At 38.6% G+C, this 8,120-nt stretch overlaps 1 pseudogene; it reads left to right on the top strand.

Annotated features, from left to right (window-relative positions):
* The first annotated feature begins 3,102 nt into the window (after positions 1 to 3,102).
* On the top strand, positions 3,103 to 4,418 carry LOC101284295 (transcriptional enhancer factor TEF-1-like; annotated as a pseudogene).
* The last annotated feature ends 3,702 nt before the right edge of the window (positions 4,419 to 8,120 follow it).

Below are 8,120 nucleotides of genomic sequence, written 5' to 3'. Positions count from 1 at the left end.
ATTAAAGTAATCTAGAAATCATTTTACTTGTCTACCTAAAGATCAAGGGACATAATTAGGAAAGGAACCTTCACTTTATTTCTATTGGAAAAGAATGTCTTAAATTAGATGAAATAGATATCTTTTTCAAGTAAAGTATAATAAGAAAAATAGTATGTTACGTATGACAAAAAACCCCAAAATTTAAAGACTAAAAGATAAATAAAACTGGATAATTGAGCCAAAAATAAAGGACCAGAGACTATTTCATGGCTGTTTCCCCAGTGAAGAAAATTAGTGCTCCGAAGATGTAACTGAGTACAATAATTTCTTGTCAGGCTATCAGAAATATCTTCTCAAAGCGTTTTATTTTGTTTTATTTTGTGTCTACACTGAGACTCTTTCATTCATATTTGACGCTTTCCTCTTATTTACTCTTCCCTTTTTCTCCCTTTGTGCAATGCACTTTAGAGAATGTGTGTGTTAACTCAAAATGATTGACTTGGTGAAACTGTACTGGGCCATATTTTATGGATTTTGTTTTTTAATTATATTGAAGTATAGTTGATTTACAATGTGTTAATTTCTGCTATATAGCAAAATGATTCAATTATAAATATATATACATTTTTTCATATTCTTTTCCATTTTGGTTTATCACAGGATATTGAATATAATTTCCTGTGTTACACAGTAGGACCTTGTTGTTTATCCATTGTATATATAATAGTTTGCATCTGCTAACCCCAAATTCCCACTCATACCCTCCCCTAGCCCACCTCCCCCTTGTCAACCACAAGTCTGTTCTCTATGTCTGTGAGTCTGTTTCTGTTTCATAGATAAGTTCATTTGTGTCATATTTTAGACTCCACATATAAGTGATATCATATGGTGTTTGTCTTTCTCTTTCTGACTTACTTCACTTAGTATGATAATCTCTAGATCCATCCATGTTGCTGCAAATGGCATTATTTCATTCTTTTTATGGCTGAGTAATATTCTATTGTATATATACCAGGTCTTTTTTATGCAGTCATCTGTCAGTGGACATTTAGGTTGTTTCCATGTCTTGGCTGTTGTAAATAGTTGGATCATATTTTATGGAAGGTAGTGGAATGACTCATCTAGGGAAGATATACAGAAATCCCTTCAAGGGAAGGAGACTGGTGCAAGGAAAGCACTGAAAGCAATATTGATGGAGAATAGAAGGAGGGAGTAACAAGATGAAGTGGGGACTATCAGCTAGGGCCAGAACATGCAGGGCCTGGGCACTACTCTACGAGCAATGAACAGTGCCTTTTAAGTACAGCATTTAGGGTGACAGGATCAGACTTGTGATTTATAAGGTCTCATTCTTGGGGAGACATATCTTTTGGAGACCATGAAGCTATGCTTAGGAAAGGAGGCAATAGTAGAAATTAGAAGCATAGAGGGCTATTTCTGAAGACTAGTAGAGAGATATCAATGATTTGAATGGGGAGATAGAGAGAAGTTGGTATATTTTAGGCATATTGGACGTTATAACACCAGGATTTTTCAATGGGACAGAGCTTGTTGCAAAGGAGACTATGATTCTAAGCTATACGTAACAGCTTTCTGACAGTGGCCCTCCATGGATAGTAATAACTATGAGGACTCTGAAATTTGTGTTTCCAAGTCAAAACACTGTTCATAACCTCCAACTCCTGTATGTAACAGGTTACTCAACATCTATAGTTAGCTGTCTCACAGTTATCTTGAATTCATTTAATATATACTGAACTCGTGGTCTTTAACCCATTATCCCCCCCCCTTTTTTGGTGAGGATTAAATGATATTTATTTATTTTGTACTTAACATAGAGTGAATATGCCTTCCCCTGATTTACTATGACCAAGTACAGTTGTCCCTCTGTATCCCTGGGGATTTGTTCCAGGAGCCCGCTCAGATACCAGAATTCAAGGATGCTCAAGTCCCTTATATAGAATGTTGTAGTATTTGCATATAACCCACACACATCATCCTGTATACTTTTTTAAAATTTAAAGTATAGTTTATGTACAGTATTATATGTTACAGATGTACAATACAGTGATCCACAATTTTTAAAGATTGTATTATATTTATTGCTCTTACAAAGTATTGGCTACATTCCCTTCATTGTACAATATATCCTTGTAGCTTATTTTATACACAGTAGTTTGCACCTTTTAATCCCCTACCTCTATCTTGTCCCTCTCAGCTTCCCTCTCCCCGCAGACTCACAGAACAAACCACTAGTTTATTCTCTATATCTGTGAGTCTGCTTCTTTTTTGTTACATTCACTAGTTTGTTTTATTTCTTAGATTCCACATATAAATGATATCATACCTAAATGTAAGAACAGAAACCATAAAACTCCTAGAGGAAAACATAGGCAGAACACTCTTCGACATAAATTATAACAATATTATTTCCTTCTTAGTGATCCCTGTTTTAGTACAATATTCCCTCTCCAAACTGCACCCGTCTTGACTGCCTTCACTTATATGAGAATAGGGAGAAGATCAAATTCTTTTTTTTTTTTCTTTTTGCTATTAAAATTCTCAAGGCGGCTGGAGCCCAGCTGAGCCTCTGCAGCTGCCGCCGCGGGCACCCACCAAACACTTTGCAGACTCGCTTCCACCCTGCGGGCCAGTCCGTGCTGAGGGGCCCGGGCTCAGGGCGGCCGCATTCGGGGACAGGCCATGCAGTGAAGCCACCCACCCCACCCCGTCCACCTTTGCCCAGAGCCGCGAGCAGCAGCCCAGAACGTCCAGCCAGCCCAGGGGCAGGAGCAGCGCTGGGGGCGGGGTAGGGTGGCCCAGCCGGGGGAATGGGAGCCGGGCTCCGAGCTGAAGGCGGAGGAAGCGGCACCGAAGTTTGCCTCTGACTCACTGGGCTGCTGCCGCCGCCGCTGCTTCATTGCACGTTCATGAGGAAAATTTTCAGGAGTCAGCAGAAACATTGTGCCCAAAAAAGACTGAGTCGCAGTTACCACCAAACCCTGGAGTAGACTCTCCCTGGAAAACTTCCCTTCGGTTTATTTTGTTGAAAAGATTCCAGGCTTCGGCTTGGAAAATCCAACCGCCAAAATTGAGCCCAGCAGCTGGAGCGGCAGTAAGATCCCTGCCGAAAATATGGAAAGGATGAGTGACTCAGCAGATAAGCCCATTGACAATGATGCAGAAGGGTCTGGAGCCCCAACATTGAGCAGTGCTTTCAGGAAGCCTTGGCTATGTATCCACCGTGTGGGAGGAGGAAAATCATCTTATCAGATGAAGGCAAGATGTATGGTAGGAATGAATTTATAGCCAGATACATCAGACCCATGACCGGGAAGACGAGGACCAGAAAACAGGTGTCTAGTCATATACAGTTCTTAGCAAGAAAGAAAGTTCGAGAAATTCAAGCCGCCATTAAGGTGTCACATTCTAGTCACATTCAGGTTCTTGCCAGAAGGAAATCTTGTGATTTTCGTTCCAAGCTAAAGGATCAGACTGCAAAGGATAAGGCTCAGCAGCACGTGGCTGCCATGTCCTCAGCCCAGATCGTGTCAGCCACTGCCGTTTACAGCAAGCTGGGGCTGCCAGGGATTCCACGCCCCACCTTCCCAGGGGCGTCGGGGTTCTGGTCGGGAATGATACAAACAGGACAGCCTGGATCCTCGCAAGACGTCAAGCCCTTCGTGCAGCAGGCCTACCCCATCCAGCCAGCGGTCACAGCCCCCATTCCAGGGTTTGAGCCTGCGTCAGCCCCAGCTCCCTTGGTCCCGGCCTAGCAGGGCCGCTCCATTGGCACAACCAAACTCCACCTGGTGGAGTTCCCAGCTTTCCTCAAACAGCAGCGAGACCCAGACTCGTACAACAAACACCTATTCGTGCACATTGGGCATGCCAGCCATTCTTACAGTGACCCATTGCTCTAATCAGTGGACATTCGTCAGATTTATGACAAATTTCCTGAAAAGAAAGGTGTCTTAAAGGAACTGTTTGGAAAGGGCCTTCAAAATGCCTTCTTCCTCGTAAAATTCTGGGCTGATTTAAACTGCGGTATTCAAGATGATGCCGGGACTTTTTACGGCGTGACCAGTCAGTATGAGAGTTCTGAGAATGACAGTCACCTGTTCCACCAAAGTTTGCTTCTTTGGGAAGCAAGTAGTAGAAGAAGTAGAGAGGGAATATGCAAGGTTTGAGAATGGCCGATTTGTATACCAAATAAACCAGTCCCTGATGGTGAATATATGATCAGTTTCATCCACAAGCTCAAACACTTACCAGAGAAATATATGATGAACAGTGTTTTGAAAAACTTCACAGTTTTATTGGTGGTAACAAACAGGGATACACAAGAAACTCTCCTGTGCATGGCCTGTGTATTTGAAGTTCCAAAGAGTGAACATGGAGCACAGCATCACATTTACAGGCTTGTAAATGACTAGCCATGGTTATTTATATATATAGATATCTGTATACACACACACTCTCTCTCCATGATTGAACGACTGACTGTAAACCTCACCACGCAGGGATGCTGCCCTGGCCCTGAGGTCACCCCAACTTTTCTAAATCCTGTTTGAGCGAAGTCATTTTTTCATGTGTTCATACTCATTGTAGCTGTGAAGTTCTGATACCATTGTAAAAAGAGAAATCAAGTTGTTTCTGTGTGTTATTCAGATCCACAGCCCACAGTTCCTCAGAAAGTTGAACCTTAAGAACCCAAGTCTCTGTTTGCAGAGACCTGTTGCTCGTTGTGGTAGAAAAAAAAATTGACAGAGCATTTACCATTGGACATTTACTGCCTTTATACAAATGTATTAAGTGTTTTTTTTAACATAAAAATCTTGTTTTAAGATACAAGTAAAATTAATCTTTAAATATAAATGTAAATTAGTACACAAAACTAAGAATCTTTAGACTTATCTTTGTAACAAATTAGGGTGGAAGTTATGAAAGAACGTAATTCACTAAATTATTTTTTAAATGAAACTTTTCCTTCTTTTTGAAACCAACATTAAAATATAGCCTTAAAAAATGCTTGGTAGAAATATCCTAATGAGACAAATTTGTACATTTTTACTCAAGGTTAAAACTAATCTCCTAATCCATTAAACTCTTGAAACAGCTATTGCAGAGGAAGAAAACTTCACCCCTTATCCTTAACATATATAGTATATTTAAAAAATATAAAATTGTATTGTAAAAAAAAAAAAAATCCTCAAGGACACTTAGCATCAGGTACATTTCTTAGATGGGGCAAAAGGGAGTGGGAGCCCACCTAGGACATGCGCATGATTCATAGGAGGGAACATAAGATGCTGAAATTTAGTCTCCTTGTATGGACACTATCAAATTCAATTTTTTTTCTGTAAAGTTGCTAAGGGATCACTGAAAGATGCTCATTGTATGATATTTTTTCATGTGTGATTATATTGAGTCTTTTCAATTAGTTAATACTTTTGGTCCTTTCAACTGGTTAATAGTTTTACTAAAGTAGAATTTCAAGTAGATCCTTTTTGCCCTACAAAAATATCCCAAAACAACAAATTACAGTGTAGGTCTGGGTTTGATTTGTCCCATCATCTTTATACAAAGATTGATTTTAATGTATAAACAGTGGGAAGCCACAAATGAGACTTTACTGACTCAATTTGATAAATGCCATAACCTACTTTCCACTGTGTCTGCACTAATGATAACTGTGGTGGATGGTGTTTGGTAAATATAGAATTAATACCCAGTGAGTTCAGTATATAAAGTTAAGTATCAATGTACAGTTAACAAGAATTAGATGTTAGAAAATAGGAAGGTTTTTATTATTAAAAGATGTTTACTAGTACACAATTTCCCTAATGGGCTTATGGAGATAACAGGAGAAGTGAAGTTTCAAAGCCGGTGCTCAACTTACAGTTTCCTGTAAAATAGGCATTAATGCATAAAGATAAAGAAAAGGTATCTTTATTTTGAAGAAGCAGTTGAAAGTCCTTTTGTCTTTTGGGATTTTAAATAAATTGTTTTGAATTTGAGAGACTTTAAAAGAGGGCATAGACTTGAATATGCTTTCTACAGGAAGTATGTGCTCTAAAATGTTGAGAAACATTAATGTAGACAGCAAGACTATACAGAAACAGAAACAGGACAGTTTTTCAGAAGACAAGGTTTGGGGGTGAATGTGAGTTTAAGGCTGTTTCCACTAATCACTTTAGTCACACAATCATTCAAGTGAGACAACCAGTTTGACTGGCTTTTTGACCTTATTAGCATGGTGCTTGACCAAACTGATTCAAGAGTTCAGTTGAAATGGCAGGATCACAAACAGTCTTAGGTTCTGCAAATCTATCTATAGTTTCAAGTCAGTTGGACAGCGTTCACTGTGTGCAGAGGGTGTGTATATTGCACTAATTATTTTAAACCTTTTCTCCTCTCCTAAACCCGCTAGTCCTGCCCTTCCCCATTCCCTCTCAAGAGGTCACCTTGCTTCCTACTTCAGAGAGGAAATATACGAAAATTGTATAAATACATGCCACTTGCACAAATCGTAACTGCCAGTTACGGTCTCTTTTGATGAATACCCCTGACTTTCAGAGACCTCAATATGCTTATACCCTGATAAATTTATTTTTTATTGTTACTATTGTTATTGCTTTCATTTGAAACATGAAATGTGGATTTCACTCAGCAGAACATTCTTTTGAGGAAAAATATTCCAATATTTACAAGATCATTCCACTAGAATAAAATTTTTCTTCTCTGAATCCAGTTCTCTTCTGAACTGTATGTCTTTATAATAGTTAAACATGGATCCAGTATTTTTTTAAGTCTCCGACATAGTGATTGCATGACTGTAGAATGATATTAATAATTCTGTTTATTCTAATTTTTTGAACAAAAAAAGACAAAAAATTTAAAAAGAAAAATCATTTTGTAATTTCCTTATGCTAGATTCCTTAGTAGATAATTTAGCACCTATGTGAGGAATAAGGTTAAAAATGTAATAGGCACTCTCATGGATAAAACTTCTAAAATGCTAAATCCTAACCTTAAGGTTCTTGTTTCAATACAGAATAGGCTACAATCCCCAGTTGCTTTATGGAATAAATTGGTAGCTAATTTCCACATTTGTGTGATTTCAGCATAATTTGGATTCATTCAGGGAAATACTTTTTCTCTATTCTTGATAGACAGTAATATGCAATGAAATCTATTTGAATATAACATATTAGTGTAATAGGATGGTTACAATCTATAATCTGAAAAATAAAATTGTAGCTGCAGTCATAGCATCTTTGTTCTGGGCAAAGCCCGCCAGTTCTTGAATAAAGGGAACAATGGTGTTCATCAGATTATCCTAACAACACAAAATGAAACGGCCTCTTTTATGAAATTCGCTCTATAGAATTCACTCAGCCAATCAAAGACATATTTGTTTTGCATTTGAAAATGTTCATACTTTAATAGGAATGTCTCATGAATGGCATGAAAAGTAAATACTCATAAAAATGTTTACTGTCTTCATATTTGAATAAATCATACTATTCAATTAATGGAGGAAAAATAGGTCTGTCAACTTTGATTTAATCTCCGCCCTGTGTTTTTCAGAAGAAGAAAAGTCAATAAATTATAAACAGTAGAATTACTCACTAAATACTGAATTAAATAGAAAACTTCAACCATACGGGCTTCCCTGGTGGCGCAGTGCTTGAGAGTCTGCCTGCCAATGCAGGGGACACGGGTTCGTGCCCCGGTCTGGGAAGATCCCACATGCCGCGGAGCGGCTAGGTCCGTGAGCCATGGCCGCTGAGCCTGCGCATCCGGAGCCTGTGCTCCGCAATGGGAGAGGCCACAACAGTGAGAGGCCCGCGTACCGCAAAAAACAAACAAACAAACAAAAAACTCAACCATAAACCAAAGCAAAATTTAAAAATATAAACAATATAGTAAATTTGAACTAAATAACAGCCAGTTTTATTCTATGCTTCACATCTTTAAAAAAGTTAATGAGGTTTATTTACTAATATGAGAAAGGAAAAAAAATTCCTTTTGCCTCTCTGTCCCTCAAACCCAGACAGTTCTCTTTATTCTTGGCCACTGACAAAAGTATGGTGGTGTTACCAGTAGCTTTCTGCCAGGAATACACTAACAGG

This window comes from Orcinus orca, chromosome 4 (assembly GCF_937001465.1).
Source record: "Orcinus orca chromosome 4, mOrcOrc1.1, whole genome shotgun sequence".
NCBI lineage: Eukaryota > Metazoa > Chordata > Mammalia > Artiodactyla > Delphinidae > Orcinus > Orcinus orca.
Note: the sequence above shows the minus strand (reverse complement) of the source record. Positions and strands in the feature narration are given on the sequence as shown.